The sequence below is a fragment of the Schistocerca cancellata genome, chromosome 11 (genome assembly GCF_023864275.1).
Source record: "Schistocerca cancellata isolate TAMUIC-IGC-003103 chromosome 11, iqSchCanc2.1, whole genome shotgun sequence".
Taxonomy (NCBI): domain Eukaryota; kingdom Metazoa; phylum Arthropoda; class Insecta; order Orthoptera; family Acrididae; genus Schistocerca; species Schistocerca cancellata.
This window is the reverse complement of record NC_064636.1, coordinates 31,088,436-31,105,353: the sequence shown is the minus strand read 5'-3', so window position 1 is coordinate 31,105,353 and position 16,918 is coordinate 31,088,436. Positions and strand designations below refer to the sequence as shown.

General features: G+C 37.9%; 1 protein-coding gene across 1 annotated transcript in view; it reads left to right on the top strand.

Moving 5' to 3' along the window:
* Positions 1 to 16,918, top strand: part of LOC126108150 (protein maternal effect lethal 26-like) — a 119,852-nt gene that overhangs the window by 78,938 nt on the left and 23,996 nt on the right. The gene's annotated exons all lie outside the window — the stretch shown is intronic.

The window sequence follows — 16,918 nt, the reverse complement described above, 5'->3', positions numbered from 1 at the left end:
TTCTCAGGAATGAGAGAGGAGAAAGAACCCAATAATTTGCTATAAAGTTTCTGTTAGTAACAAGAAATATACTCGGCAATCACCAAACAGAAGCAAACGCCAGCAGAGCCTCAGCTTGCCAGGGTGTGCACCACCTTGGTTGCCCCACTGCTGTAACAGCCAGTCTTGGTAACGACAGACATGCAAAGGGGAAACTCTGCCTTCTGTTGACAATGTGTCTGTCTGTGTGAGCAACAGATTTGCAGCCCCATGAGCACCTAGAGTCCAGTCATTTAAGGTATTCATTCCTATCTCTGTCTTTCCCTACAGTTTTTAATCTCAACAACCACCTCTAGTGCCACAGCAGCTATTCCCTGATGCCTTCAAATATAACTTAATGTGCTGGCCCCTGTACTTGTCACGGTTTTCCACATATCACACTATCCTCACCTATTTTGCAGAGATGTTCCACAGTTCTTCTGTTGTAAGTTCACCTAGTTTAAACATCCATCAATAGCACCACATTTACAATGCTCCGATTCCCCTCTTGTTTTTCCATAATCCATGATGAATTTTTATGCAGTACTATGCTCCAAGCATACATTCAGGTATGTCTAACACAAATTAAGGCCTATCTGTGATATTAGTAACTTTGTTTTGCGAGGAATCTCCTGTTATTCCATGCTACATTACTCCTTATAACAACCGTGCTTTGACCCGCAGTGTAAATTAGCATCAAGTGTACCAGAGTCCCTACAAGTGGTCTACTGTGTGGTCCTTAATTCTGTTAACTTTGCCACCAATGTTATTTCTGCCACACCCCAATACTTTCCTCTTTCTTCCATTCATTAATCCTGATTTGGTACTCATTCAACTGTTTATTACATTCACCAGTTCTGGTGACTTTCAGTGAACACAGAAATATCACCAGTGAATTTTATAAATTATATCCTTTTCACCTTCAGTTTTAATTAAATTGCTATAAGTTTCTTCAGTTCCACCAATGTTTCTTCAGTGTTCATCTGAACATTTGTGGAGATTACCTGCATCCTTATCTTCAACCATCTTTAATTCAGAATACCAATTCTTGTTGATTATTGTACATATTCTATGTTACCTGCTGTTCCATATATCTTATATGTACCTTTTAAAAAAATTTCATGCACTTTCACTGTTTCATGCTGTCAAATGTCATGTAAAGATCTGCAAATCCAATAAAGATCTCTTGATTTTTCTTGAACATCCCTTCCACTATCCCTTGATCCTTTACTCCAAATTCAGTTTTCTCAAACAGATTGTCACCTTTGTCTTCCATTCTTCTGCATGTTGTTGTTATTTTTTCAATAAATTCTATTCATGAGCTGTTTAGCTATTGCACTTATCGGTGCTTGGTTGCTTCTGTAGTGCCTGGATGGTGTTTCTCTGGCAGTCTGTTGTTATGACTCCTGTCTCATGGATTACGCAGACAAATGTGAATACTCACGTGATTGCCATTTATTATCGCATCATCTAGAGCCTCAAAGAAGTTAAAATTCCTATTCCATTCCTGTGTACTTCAGTATCCTATTATTTACACACTGAATTCTCATAACAATTCTCTTAAAATTTAGGTCACGAACTGGTCCGAGCATGGGGGTCACAACCCGGACCACACGCCACTGTTAAGCACTAATGAAGGACTGGATCTCTTACTTAGATTGCACATAATTCATTAAGGTCAATCCAACATATTCATTTCAAATACATAAATGAAGTTACATTTGAATCTGTCTGACATTAAACAGCAATAAAAAAAAAAAAAATTTCAATATCAGCTGATTTAGTGCGTGAAGTGCAAGTTAAGCCAGTAACCAGGTAAACTAAATTTGAATCTGTCTGGCATCAAACGGGAATAAAATACTTTTTTTTTATGTTTAAACTACAGGATTAAGGAATTCCAAATCTTTCCCCTTACTAGGCGGAGGCTGAGCCAGAAACACAGAATGCCCCAAAATCTCAGTTTTGCTGTGAAATCTTACAGGACACCCGAAAGCAGTAACAGACAAGGGGTCGGCACCCACAAATAACATAGGCCAAGAGTCAGGCCGGGAGCACATCCCACGAGAACTTGTTCACACTATGCTCACCACAAACTGTACACATTCCGACCAAACATCTGCTTGCGGTGGCTCCCAGAAGGACGAAGCAACCAACAGCCCCATACCGTGCTTCTCACACAGGCACCTCAATTCGTACAAACATCTAGGCCAACTCCGGACTCCCCTCTCACTGCGAGGCTTGGCACAATTTATACGAAATGCCTTCCAGGCAACCAGTAACCGCCGCAGGAGTTTCACTATTCACAAACAGCCCCAGCGTAAGAGACATCACACATGTGCTTACGCCCGAGCTACAACTCAGCCAGTCTCACCGGCCGCCCCAAACCGACTGCCTTTTGCCGTCTCGTGCATCCCAGCCGAAAACGCAAAGATGCTGATGCCCGGGGACGCACCAAAGATAAGCCGATTGCTGATGATCGACCAGTGATCTGGCTCAGTCATTATCATAACTGAATTGTGATCTGAGTGCACATCTGTTCCTGGATACACCTTACAATTCAATACCTGACTCCAGAGTGTGTGTCTGGTTGTGATGTACTCCAGCTGGAAATGTCTTTACCAGCTAAAGCTCTGCCTCCCTCCTTAAGAGCTGAAAATGCTGAGATACCGAAGCAACCACACAAATTTCACAGAACACAGGGAATAGCCTTGCAGCAAGTGAGCCATCCACATGTGGTGGAATGGTGCAGGAGGGCTCCTCCAAAGGGAGTGCTTGTAACGGTACCACCGACCACCATAAATGGCAGTCAGTGATTACATTAAACCTCTCTGAGGAATTTTGAGAAAGTTGTGACCGTGAGATAACCTAATGGGGACAGAACAAACAGACTGGGATTCGTTTCCGAAACACCCCAGCAGAGTATAACCAACACCAAACATTTGAGTGAGGAACAGATGTTCTCCAGCACAAAAGCAAGTCTTATTAATTAAATATTAGTTACGTATTAAAATTAGTCCCAGCCTAATTAGGAATTCTTGTCAAACAATGTAATAAAGCAGAAGGCATTGCTAAGGCTAACCTAACTTTCCTTGACACACACACACACACACAAAACTCTTTCTTTATATCTGTTCACATTACAACAGAGAAACGTAGCCTTGCAGATAAATGTAGTACTAATTTGGAAGTCAAACAAATGGCCAATGAGATAGCAAACAGCAGCATATCCCCACAACAACATGTACCTTGAATCAGGGCTTAATTTCGGTCAGAACACGTTCTGGCACCTCCCAGAAACTCCCTTTCTTCTAATTCTCCCTTTTTTCCCTTTTTTACAGTACAGCACTGGAGATTTGAAATAGTATTAAATCAAAACGTAACTATAATTTTCCGCTGCACCAGAACAAGTGGACGTGACAATGGGTTGCCAACGTGATGTGATGGGCAGGAGGTACTGTGTGTGTGTGTGTGTGTGTGTGTGTGTGTGTAAGATAAGTGGAGTATCATTCCAAAGTTGTGATTGGTACATATCGCCTTTTGTTTACAACTGCCAACCACCTCAGCGATGTAGTAGCAAGGCAACGTCTCGTGTGTCAATGAGAAATAAATAATGTAAGCCGTGTTTGAATGTGAATGTCTTTATAATTTGCTTTCATGAAATCATTTCATTCCATGTTGCAATTTATGTCACAGCTAAAAATCAAAAGTGCGTATGGAACAGACACGACTAAAAGTTGGCAGTCTTTCGATCCGATACATCCCTTTGTCCACGGCACTCTTGACCATTGTCTTTATCTGCCCGCACCCTTGTTAGAACATGGTTGACACTATACAGTAGAGAGGAGCTCCCACAGGGGGCAAATTTGAACTCCCAATGCAGAACGGACATGTATATGTTTGACCCATATGTCTGTCTGTCTGCCCCAACATAGTTCTCAAACGAAAGTTCCAATTTTAAAGCCGTTTTTTTACTTGACAGCTGGTTTAATCAGGACGGTTCTTAGATATATTTCTGAAAGTCTGTTCAGCCATTTAAATGTCATGAGCTATATCAAGTAAAAATGTTTTCCGCCAGCATGCTCTCTTGAAATACATTACGTAGTCCATAAGAATTACATCACATTACGAAGTGCCAAACTGTAGAGCTCAAAAAGATGTACCTAAATAAAAGATTAAGGTTGAAGAATAATTATGATTTTTGTCTTCTGAAATCACCTGTTTCAGCACCCACAAAGCAGAAAAAGTGTGAGTGTGACTCAACTGTGAAAGACAAACATATGCTCTTGCTGACTTTTTGTGGTTCTTTTTGAGGTCTACAATTCATTAAAAAATCAAATGATTTTGCTCTAATAGTTTATGTAGCGTACTGTAAGAGAGCACGAAGGCAGCCCACTTTTTTGCGACTTGACTTAAAATTATAGCCACAGCTTATTTCTCGTGCTACCTAAAGTAGCGAAATATATACTAATAGATAGTAAATGAATATGTCTGTGAGTTAAAGAAAGAAACATGTAAATCCCATAAGTGGTTCTCACGTTACAATCGCCTATCTGTATGTCTGTCTGTGAATTCAGTCTTTGTAGTCCACAATTCAGACAGGTCGTGTCTATGGCTTTTTCAATTTGAATCCGTTTACCTTGTTAGCCATCGCTGCCTCGCAGAGAAGCCAGAGAAGCCAACAAACGATATTACTCAGTCACTCTATGTAGGTCAATTGCTTGCAGTTCAGTTGTTGTTCTGCTCAGAACCGACAGCATTGTTTCGATTTGTTCGTAGTGTTTATTTACACAGTGAGACTGTGATTGGACACGAGAGTTCAATAGTTACGTATATCTCTACAAAAATTAGTGACTTCTTTCAATCTAAAAGACAAAAAGTTAGTGAGAGTAATGAAAACCACAGTTTAGATGTAGAGTCCATGACGTCAGCTGTGGCTTGAGAAGAAGATGCAAACAACAAATCAGACGATCCTTCTCCTACGTCATGTAACAAAATGAAAATTTCTATAAGTTGGTGGATATGGATACAGACAAAACATCTATAGACAGTATCCATAATTGGAATGATGATGAAAAGCCAGATTGTCGGTCTGTCGAACAATTTACAGATTATAAAGCTAAAAACCTGTGGTTAATTATTAAAACAAGGCCAAGTTTGTAGAAGTGTATCTACACTAGGTAAAGAAACAAGAAGTTGTTACTGAGCGTGTTTTTGGACAACTTATAAGCAAACAAAGTTAGACTGTTTTATGAGTTTGAGACAGAAATTGATCTCCAAATTAAAAATAGTTTGGATATGGGCCGAATACTATGTTCAAATGTTGCTTGATCTAATACAGTGATTCATATTTCTGACCAGATGATATCAGATCTAATAAATAATTTAGTAAAAAGTGACTCCAAATTTTCACTTCTTTTGGATAAAGCCACTTCTCTTTCACACAAAAAAGCTTTGATTGTATACTTCAGAACATTGTTAAAAGGGAAAACGCCATGACTATTTCTTTGAGACTTTTTGAGCTAAATGACACAACAGAATCTGATATATTGAAAGAACTTTTAAAGCAGTTAGAATCACTAGGACTAGGCTGTGAGTTTTTGAAAGACCATTTAATCGCTTTGACTTGCGATGGAGCTTCTGTCGTGTTAGGAAAAAAGTCTGACCTTGCAAAGCTGATGTTTTCAAACTTATTCATCTGGCATTGTTTGAATCATCGTTCAGAATTCACCGTGCACGACACGATAGAAGAAGTGGTGGGAATTAATCACTTTAAAATATTCATGGATAAAGTTAGAAATATCTTCAGCTGCTCTCCGAAAAACAGCAGTGAGTTGGCAGTTGCTTCTAAAGGTTTGGAGCAAGACATTTAAAAATTGGTCATGTGTTTGACACTCGTTGGGTGGCCTCCAGTTTATTGGCAGTAAAAGCTGTGTGGAAAGATTGCAGGGCTCTGTACAGTCATTTTTTAGAAGTATCAGAGGACACGAAACGAGACTCAAAACAATGGTCTTCTTACAAAGGGCTTTGTAATACATTGTCATCTACATCTTTCGTCTCCAACCTAGCTATAATGTCTGATGCCTTAGAAGAGATTCAAAGATCAAGTATTAACCTTGTTCAAGCTCACAACGACATTACACTTTTATTAAAAGTGTTTGAAAGTCTGTTTGATGCAATGGGACAACATGCAAATGTAGCTAACATTGCACTGGAAAATATGAACTTTCAATGTGTTAAACTTTCTCTAAGAAGAAATATTTCTAAGATTCCTGATAAACAGTTTTATCGCAGCTTGGCAAATAATTAGTCATCCAGGTTGCTATCAACAGTGAATGCATCTGAAAGCTACGATGCTGTTAAGAATTACATGAAGGCCATTCACCTGAAATTCTGGCCTAAAAACATATCAATCACGTATGGAGAAAATGAGATTTTTCGAATGTGTGAAAGATTTAAGATTAATAGCCCTCTGAAATAATGAAGGACTTCAGGGAGTACAAACGGGGTCTGAAACCAGTACTAAGCGGAGAAATGCCAACTGTTCTTGTACAGCCACCAATGTTCAAAAATGTTGTATCAATAATAAACAGCATTGCAGTGTCGATTGCAAAGTGTGAATGTGGCATTTCTGCTTCATTATGACACCACTGAGATCTTCACTCTACATCAGCACTGTTTGTAGTTCATTACGCATCAGACTTCTGGGACCACCTGTAGCTAGATATGAAAATGGGCATCTTGGATGGTGAAGGGATATCATTCTGCACTTGCTACACAGTCAAAAGCACGAAGTGATAAAGTGTATAATGAGGATAATTCTGTATTGTGGAAATGTTTTTCTTAATCCATCTCCATTGATTGTGTTTGAAATAATTTCACAATGCTTACTTTTACTTCCTTTATTTGAGCCACTGAGTATGAACTTAGTTAAAACTATGAGTTCAGTTAATAATAAATCCTAAAAAGGTACTTTCTAACAATAAATACACAATGTATATTCTGTATAAACTGACTGCTCATATGCCACTGACTTTTGTCAGGATAACAGATGTTTGTCATTTTAAGTTAATACGCTATGTTGAAAGTGTAATAAAATTTAAAGGGAAATATTTAAACAAAGTTGTATACCCTTAGGTCAAAGATATATACTGCATGTTGACAGGACTTGTTATTTTATGAGTGAAGGGAAATTAAATTCATATTTAAACAACAAAACTGTCGCCGGCCGCGGTGGTCTAGCGGTTCTAGGCGCTCAGTCTGAAACCGCACGACTGCTACGGTCACAGGTTCGAATCCTGCCTCGGGCATGGATGTGTGTGATGTCCTTAGGTTAGTTAGGTTTAAGTAGTTCTAAGTTCTAGGGGACTGGTGACCACAGATGTTAAGTCCCATAGTGCTCAGAGCCATTTGAACAAAACTGTAATTTCAAAATTAACGCTCGGTACAATTTATTATTAATGTGATATTCTTGATTTGGAATCATTTGTAATTTTATCATAAATGAGATAACAGATCAATACTCAATCCGACCAATTCAGTTTATTGGTCATTAGAGGTTTAATTGTTGAATGGCAAATCGAGCTAAAAATGTACTGAGATGTGGGATTCTTGAAGTTATGAACTGCTGCTTGAAACAGTGTTACATCTTCATGCAGCCCGCTGAAGTAAAATTGTTTAAATGATGGTTTAATGTACAAACCAATTTTTTTATATACACAGTATGTTGTTGGAAATGAAAAAGTAATTTTAACAGAGCTATAATGGAACTCAAGAAGCTTTGACATTTTTGTAAAATATTCGCCAAAGATGGATGATTGTTATAAGTGCGACTTTGACTGAAATGGTAGACTTCACTGTCAAGCTGATTTTAATATAAGTGCATGTGTATCGTTGTAATAATTCTCTCCCAATGCCAAATGCGTTGATTGCTTTTCCTACAAGATGTATTCTAAATGTAAAACGTTTTTCGGTCAGATTTCAGCAAATGTGTTAACATTTATAATAACGGGTCCCTTTTGATTGTTTGTGGTTTAATAAATAAATATTCAGTTTGGAGTGGCTACTCATGAAATATGTTTCTCTCAGTTAATACAGTATGGGCTTATGGAAAAGAACAAATCTGTCATCTCTATGATGAGTTTATTTCCTGATTATTATAACATAAAGAACACTTGCCCACGAAAAGCAAAGGTCCCGAGTTCGAGTCTCGGTCTGGCACACAGTTTTAATCTGCCAGGAAGTTTCGTATCAACGCACACTCTGCCGCAGAGTGGAAATCTCATTCTGGAAACAATAGTCGTTTTTCAGTTCAATTTTTACACGTAGAGTCTAATGTTAATTAAATGGTAAAGACCTTTCTCTTTGGCTAGTAACATAGGAACTACTTAATTATTTTACAATTGTAAAAGTAAGTCATAGATATTTTTTAGACTATTAGTTACATTTTACATTCAGAAGGGAATTTATTTATTACCTGTATAAATAAAACTTTTGATTTCTTTTTTACTCACTATCATGAAAGTTTCAAATGACAAAATCTGACTGAAGAACATTACGTATAGTCTTTCCTCATGGCAGTGTAACATGTAAGGAGGAGACGAGAGGAGAGAAGGAAGATTACGACAGACTCAGGGTGAGGAGGGGGAACGTTTTAACTTTATCTTGCATTGTCATCAACTCAGGTGTGACGCAACGATCAGCTGCTACGGTACAAAATGCTCACGGAATTAACGTTTCGTGAAGACGTGGGAAATCTGAATTGTACTAGACCCAGATCAATCAGGAATATCTTTATTGTCATTAACTGCTAAATGCCTTATTGATAAATACTGAACACAAGTTCATAGAGCAGCTACAAAGAAACTGTTTGAACGTTGTGGCTGGCATCATTTGAAAACATGATGTCGTGAGTATGACTTGGTGCCAATACGTGTGAAGCAGAACTATGGACAACGTGACGCTGGTACGGCAGGTGGTGGAACCTTGTGGTGTTATGTTTTTGATTGTAAGATATTATGGTTTAAAAACCTGAATTTTCAGAACTGTATTTTCTAAAAAAGAATTTCTCATTGTAAGTCTTATCACAAGTCTCTCTCCGTGGCCAGTGGTAGAAGGGGGCGCCTTACGGCACCTAAAAGTTTAGAAATGAAGCCCTGCCTTGAATGAACTAGATGCAGCAGTTAATAGAACCAGTCACCAACACACATGATACTAATAGCAATACTAAACAGGGCAGAGCATGAAATGATTGATTTAAATCAGGTCTATTATGATCATACCATATAACATCATTGCTAGTACAGGGTCTCTATACCTTTACACTAACCAGCTTGCATTAAAGTAGCTAATGCAGTAAATATTTCTTTATTGAGCTCAGTTTGAAGCAATTAAACAGAATGCAAATCTAACTACACTAGCTGTGGAGGTACCTTTGCTTTGCTTCATTACCTAACTAGTTTAGCACATGAGTGCCTCAAAGTTTCATGGTTTGAAGAGCCACACTCATTAACAAATCTTCACAAGTGTGTATGGAAAATGGTGAGTATTCTCATCAATAATTATTCATTAAGTGAAGCACAACAAACTATAACTCCTCAAATAACAAGTGTGCTTTGAAAAGTAGTCTTTTAACCTTCTCAAAATATAGTTGGCTGGGCAAATGCCAACACCATTAAATTAAAGTTCAAACAGCTTCTCATGGAATGAACAGTAATAAAACTTTGTAATTCTGATTAAAGTGCATAGATGCAACAATTAATAATCTTTTCACTTCTAATCAGTATTATTATTCTTTTAACTAACAACTTTATTTTTGGACAGGTTTTAAATAAGGCAAAGTATTTAAGAAAAGTAATGCAGATCGATTTAAAAATGCACTGGAAGTGGTGTATTTCTCAAATTATTAAACTGGACTTGAAACACAATAACTCCACACATTAGAAAGCAATCACAACTATTTTTACGGCTGCTTAATAGTCTTTTCATAATAAATGGCACACTCGGAATTAAATTCACTAGGATAGGATTCCTGGTGAGGTTTGTGATTTGGGATAATCACAGGTGCAAGATAGAGCTTTTAGCAATACCGTAATTATTATTAAAATCAACCAAATTTCATAAATACCTGGTCCATTCACAGAGTGCCAAATATAAACATTTTGGTGGAAGGCTGGTGGCACTGGTGGCGTGATTTGCAGTGGCTGTTAACATGGCGGCGATGTAGTCATGGCAGTACTGTTGGCCTCGCCCTGTTATAGATCTTCTGAATTATATTTTTGCAGGGCCAAAAACAATGCCATGATAATGGTATCACCAAATGCAGAATCAGAGGTCCATATATAACACTCTTAGCTCCTCTGCCTCAAAACTGCAAGAGTATGAACTACAATGTTCCGCTACTGTTAGCGAGATGTTAACCACAGCATTGGTCAGGCCCGATTCCTTACCTGTTTCAAAGGACACATTTCAGATTGCGCTAACCACTCCTTTTCCATTCCGCCAGGCTACTTCTGTAGCTGTAGGGCTTCCCCACATCTTTTACATACAACCCTGCGTTCCCTAACTATGGACCAAGTCATTTACAGTACATTATATAACAATCATTCCTGTAGTTATTTACATTCATAAGCATAAATTGAAGATTGTTCAAAAAGTTCACATAACTGAAATATGAATACATTGTCTAAGAATTTCCGTGACAGGTAAAACACTCTGCATATGACAGATACAGCACTCTACATAAGCAACTCTACAAATAGAAATATCAATACAAAGTAGGTCAAAAATGGATGTTACATATGCCCCATGGTTCACTGAAGATTCCTGCTACGCAAACATCAATAACACCTTAATGGTGCCAAGCAGTCGAAAATAATAATCACTTCATCCAGAGTTGAGCATGAAAAGAATACATTGCAAAACACATTAAAACACTATACACTCTATACACGTAATTACCAAAACAAGACATAAGCAACATTATTCAATTATGTACACCTGTCACATCTGACTCTCATTTTGTGAAACAGTAAGTTGAGTAGTAAGCAAAATTTATCTGTATTGCCAAGAATATTGAGTAGCATTTTGTAAGCATTAAGAAATGTAGGTATACACATAAAAGTATACCCCCTACAAATATCACAAGCAATTTGACATTGTACATGCAACACATCCTATAGCATGATTTTGAATTTACGAAGGAGGAAATGCTGATTCTAATAATAGTAGTCCATTCTTTGATATTTACATAAACAAACATATTTAAACTGAACCTACTATTCTTTTCTTACTGCCTTTATTTGAAACACAGTCCCTCTTTGAAAACTGTAGCAAAACACATACAACACTAACAGATATGAAAATAAAATAATTTTGCTACCTGCAATAGCATCTTGCACTGCATTTGACAACATTAACAAATTACATATCACATTAATCAATTGGCTGCCCATTTTGGGTTTTGGCAGTCTATTATAAACAGTTTTTTTTCCCCACTTTGGCAAGTCTTCTATGCTGCCCATTCTGTATTTAAGGCATTCCACATTTCTTTTCAATTTGGCAACATTTGCTTGTAGCCCTTTCAGTATAGGGTATCACATATTTTACAACAGGTTTTAGAATCTGAAACTTCTAAGATAGTAACAGCAATTTTACATAGGTAACAACATTTTTATAGGAACATAAATTACAGTTAAATACAGTATGGTAGCTTCATAAGATAGATACATTTCATCTACAGCATAATACACATTTTTAGTCTGGTATGATTTCTTCATTTATTCATTCCTAGGTACATACAGTTTGAGATCCACTAAATTATGGACATCAAGGAGCTTCTTTGACTCTGGGTAGATTAAATAGTAGGCATTGTTGTGAGGTGTGTCTTGTACTGTGAATGGCCCATTATATATACATAAATTTAGAAATTTCGTGGTTAAGTTCACCTGATTATTCATGGGTCTTCAGAAGAACATAGTCTCCAATTTTGAACATGGAAAACTTCAGGTTGCTCGTTTTAGATTTCGTTTCGGCTTTGTTTTTTCTTTTACCAATTCTTTCTTCTGGGCTAATCCCAAATCTGTAAACGGTGGGAACTCTAGTTTTTCCTCATTTAAACATTTGCTCTTAGTACTGAGCAGAATTTCCCCAGGTGTGAACTCAGTAAACCCATGAGGCAATGTCTTCATTAATATATTAATATATTTAGTTTCTACACCATTCTGCTCCATTCCATCTTTCCAGGTTTTGAAATTAAATTGGGGCCATTATTGGGCAGTACTGCACTGGGTTTTCCAATGGTTCTCAAATACTGAATCATCCTATCGAATACTGACATTGCTGTCACCTTTTTCAGGAGATACAATTTTATAAATGTAGAAAATACTTCCGAAATCACTAAAATACATTTAAAATTACCAGAAGTTGTGGGGAGGGGTCCATACAGGTCCACAGACAGTAAATCCATGGTATCTTTAGGTAACGTGTTCTGCATTGGGCCTTGATTAGTTCTATTGGTTACCTTAGCTATCTGGCAGATGTCACAAGACCTAATACGTTCAGTTACCTTTCGACTCGTACTATTGGCAATCACTATAACACTAGCCAATTTATCTAGACACTCCTTTGGCCCAATGCTAGTGAAAATAATCTGACATCTGTATCAAATTGGGTAGGCCAACACACCATCCATTCTTCAGTAATGAAGCCTTTCCTCTTATACAAGATACTTTTAAAAATCAAAATTTACTTATACAGATTTCCAATTTGGTTGCTCATTTTGATGATATCGCATGGTTTTGCAAATCTGTTCAGATTCATTTTTGCCTGATCTTCTTCATGTAATTAATTTGGAAAGTTCCATCTCCATTGCATTTCTTGGGTACATCAGTACCATTGGGACAATTCATTGCCACATAATTTTTTGTACCCTTTACATAGCAGATTTCATAATGAAATTGTTCCAGGTATTAAGCCCATTGGGTGAGCCCGCCATTTAGAAGGCAACAACCTTTAAGGAATGTTTGAGCTTTGTGGTCAATGTGTGAAGATCGTAAAACCCCACCAACCTATAAATTTCTTTAGATCCCATAATATGGCCAAGGCTATCTCCTCTGATATGGTATGGTTCCTTTTGTTTCCTGTCAATGCCCTGCTGGCAAAAGCTATAGTTCTATGTGCTAAATTTCCTGTACCATTTATCTCCTGGAAAATTTCAATACCAATCCCATAGGTGCTACTGTCAGTATTCATATTGAAAGTCTCTGACAGTACTGGGTGATGTAAAACATTATCATGTCAAAGTTTAATCTTTAAAGATTCACAATCCTGCCGACTCTGATCTGTCCAAACAAAAGCACTAAATCTTTTTATAGATTGTTCAAGTGTGGATTGTTGAAGGGTTTCCCCTTAACAAATTTTCTGTAAAATCCACACCAACCTAAAAAGGCTTACACCTGTTTCCTATTTTTTGGTGGGGGAAATTTTTCTAAGGCACGTAGCTTTCTCCAGGTCCTTATTAATGCTGGTAGTAGTAATTACACGGCTCAAGAATTTAATTTCTAATTTTACAAGTTCACATTTCTATAATTTTAAAGTGATGCCTCCTGCTTGAAGAGCAACAATTTGGAGCTTTTTTTGCCAGTTTTCATTGTAGATAAATAAATCATCTACATAGATAGTTAACCTGGAACTCAACTCCTCTCCTAACACAAAGTCCAGAGCTCTAATAAACACTGCCAGAGAGGTATTCAGTCCAAATGGAACTACTTTGTATCGATAACATTTCCCAGTAAACAGGATTGCTTTATATTCATGCAATTCTAGACTTAATGGGATTTGCCAATAGCCAGCAGTCATGTGGAAACTGGTTAAATACCTCATTATGAAATTTTTGCAACATTTTGTCCAGATTTTCAGGCCTGTGCACCTCTCTTTTTACTTTGTTTAGAGTTTGTGCATCAATGGCCACATGTACTCCTCCATCCTTGTTTACAATGATAAGTGGACTGATATATTCGCTGTTACTGTGTTATATCACTCCTCATTCCATAATCTTATCTGTTTCATTCTGTACGGCCTGGTTTTTAGAAAAAGGTACCGAATACGGTTCCACAAAGAATGGATCCAGAGTTGCAATACAGTATCCAAAATTTTGAGCCAGTCCGGGTTAGCCGAAAATGATCTACTGTTGCTTTCTAAGATAGTAATAAATTCCGCTTTCTCAGAGCCGGCCAGAAATTCTGCACGCGTGCGGTGCTCCTGCACATGTGCAACTTCCGGGTCACAGCGTGCATGCCGCAGCCGCCAGCGTTCATATAGTGCACGTTTCTATGCACAGATGTCGCTTTATCCACTTGCTGGGGTACTCTGTACCAGTGCATTCTAGTGCTCTTTCCACAGCATGCAAGCCAACCATGGGGAGGTATTTTGCGTATTAAAACATTTAAAATACTGTCACAGTCTACTCATTGAGACGTCTACTTTTACGTTACCAGTTTAACCCAGTAAGACAAGTAATACAGTTAACAACCGTGGGTTTTTATTAAGGCAGCTTGACTGACGGCACACAAATACGCGTAATGTTTTTGATCTAGTATTTAAGAGAGCAGTTAGCGACTAACAGCGAACTTTATTCATGATTACAAATAACATTAAATTAATGCAAGGTTTCCTATAACTAATTCTCGGTGCCCTCAGTTACACCCACATAATTTCTGTCTCACTGACCTCTGAACAGAATAACCGCAGACCTCTCGATCACCTGCTATTTCAGTACTATTATCAGTTCCGTCTAAAATCTGCATAATGACAGACAATTAGATGAAGGTTATTGTTTATCAACTTCAGCTGAGCGTAGCCCTTCACACATTAAAAAAACACTAAATGTAAGTATACATTGGAACAATCGGTTTAATGAGCAATTTTCCTGATAATAATGTACCATGGAGCAGAATGATGCAATAATGCACAGTTAGTAAACAATAATTTTTAATTATGAAAGGAATAAATCCAAACACGTTTATCACTGGTCATGAGGAATGATATAGTTATCGGGCATAAAAGATTAGCTCATTGACGAACGCAAGCAGTTGTGTAGATTTTCATCACTTATGCTTGACAGAAACCTTGATTTATTCATTTTCATCACCCAGAAAAACCTTTAACAAACGTTGTTGTTGTTGTTGTTGTTGTTGTGGTCTTCAGTCCTGAGACTGGTTTGATGCAGCTCTCCATGCTACTCTATCCTGTGCAAGCTTCTTCATCTCCCAGTACCTACTGCAACCTACATCTTTCTGAATCTGCTTAGTGTATTCATCTCTTGGTCTCCCTCTACGATTTATACCCTCCACGCTGCCCTCCAATGCTAAATTTGTGATCCCTTGATGCCTCAAAACATGTCCTACCAACCGATCCCTTCTTTTAGTCAAGTTGTGCCACAAACTTCTCTTCTCCCCAATCCTATTCAACACCTCCTCATTAGTTATGTGATCTACCCATCTAATCTTCAGCATTCTTCTGAAGCACCACATTTCGAAAGCTTCTATTCTCTTCTTGTCCAAACTAGTTATCGTCCATGTTTCACTTCCATACATGGCTACACTCCATACAAATACTTTCAAAAACGACTTCCTGACACTTAAATCTATACTCGATGTTAACAAATTTCTCTTCTTCAGAAACGCTTTCTGTGCCATTGCCAGTCTACATTTTATATCCTCTCTACTTCGACCATCATCAGTTACTTTACTCCCTAAATAGCAAAACTCTTTTACTACTTCAAGTGTCTCATTTCCTAATCTAATTCCCTCAGCATCACCCGACTTAATTCGACTAAATTCCATTATCCTCGTTTTGCTTTTGTTGATGTTCATCTTATATCCTCCTTTCAAGAAACTGTCCATTCCGTTCAACTGCTCTTCAAAGTCCTTTGCTGTCTCTGACAGAATTACAATGTCATCGGCGAACCTCAACGTTTTTATTTCTTCTCCATGGATTTTAATACCTTCTCCGAATTTTTCTTTTGTTTCCTTTTCTGCTTGCTCAATATACAGATTGAATAGCATCGGGGAGAGGCTACAACCCTGTCTTACTCCCTTCCCAACCACTGCTTCCCTTTCATGCCCCTCGACTCTTATAACTGCCATCTGGTTTCTGTACAAATTGTAAGTAGCCTTTCGCTCCCTGTATTTTACCTCTGCCACCTTTAGAATTTGAAAGAGAGTATTCCAGTCAACATTGTCAAAAGCTTTCTCTAAGTCTACAAATGCTAGGAACGTAGGTTTGCCTTTCCTTAATCTTTCTTCTAAGATAAGTCGTAAGGTCAGTATTGCCTCACGTGTTTCAGTATTTCTACGGAATCCAAACTGATCTTCCCCGAGGTCGGCTTCTACTAGTTTTTCCATTCGTCTGTAAAGAATTCGTGTTAGTATTTTGCAGCTGTGGCTTATTAAACTGATTGTTCGGTAATTTTCACATCTGTCCACACCTGCTTTCTTTGGGATTGGAATTATTATATTCTTCTTGAAGTCTGAAGGTATTTCGCCTGTTTCATACATCTTGCTCACCAGATGGTAGAGTTTTATCAGGTCTGGCTCTCCCAAGGCCGTCAGTAGTTCCAATGGAATGTTGTCTACTCCGGGGGCCTTGTTTCGACTCAGGTCTTTCAGTGCTCTGTCAAATTCTTCACGCAGTATCGTATCTCCCATTTCATCTTCATCTACATCCTCTTCCATTTCCATAATATTGTCCTCAAGTGCATCGCCCTTGTATAGACCCTCTATACACTCCTTCCACCTTTCTGCTTTCCCTTCTTTGCTTAGAACTGGGTTTCCATCTGAGCTCTTGATGTTCATACAAGTGGTTCTCTTATCTCCAAAAGTCTCTTTAATTTTCCTGTAGGCAG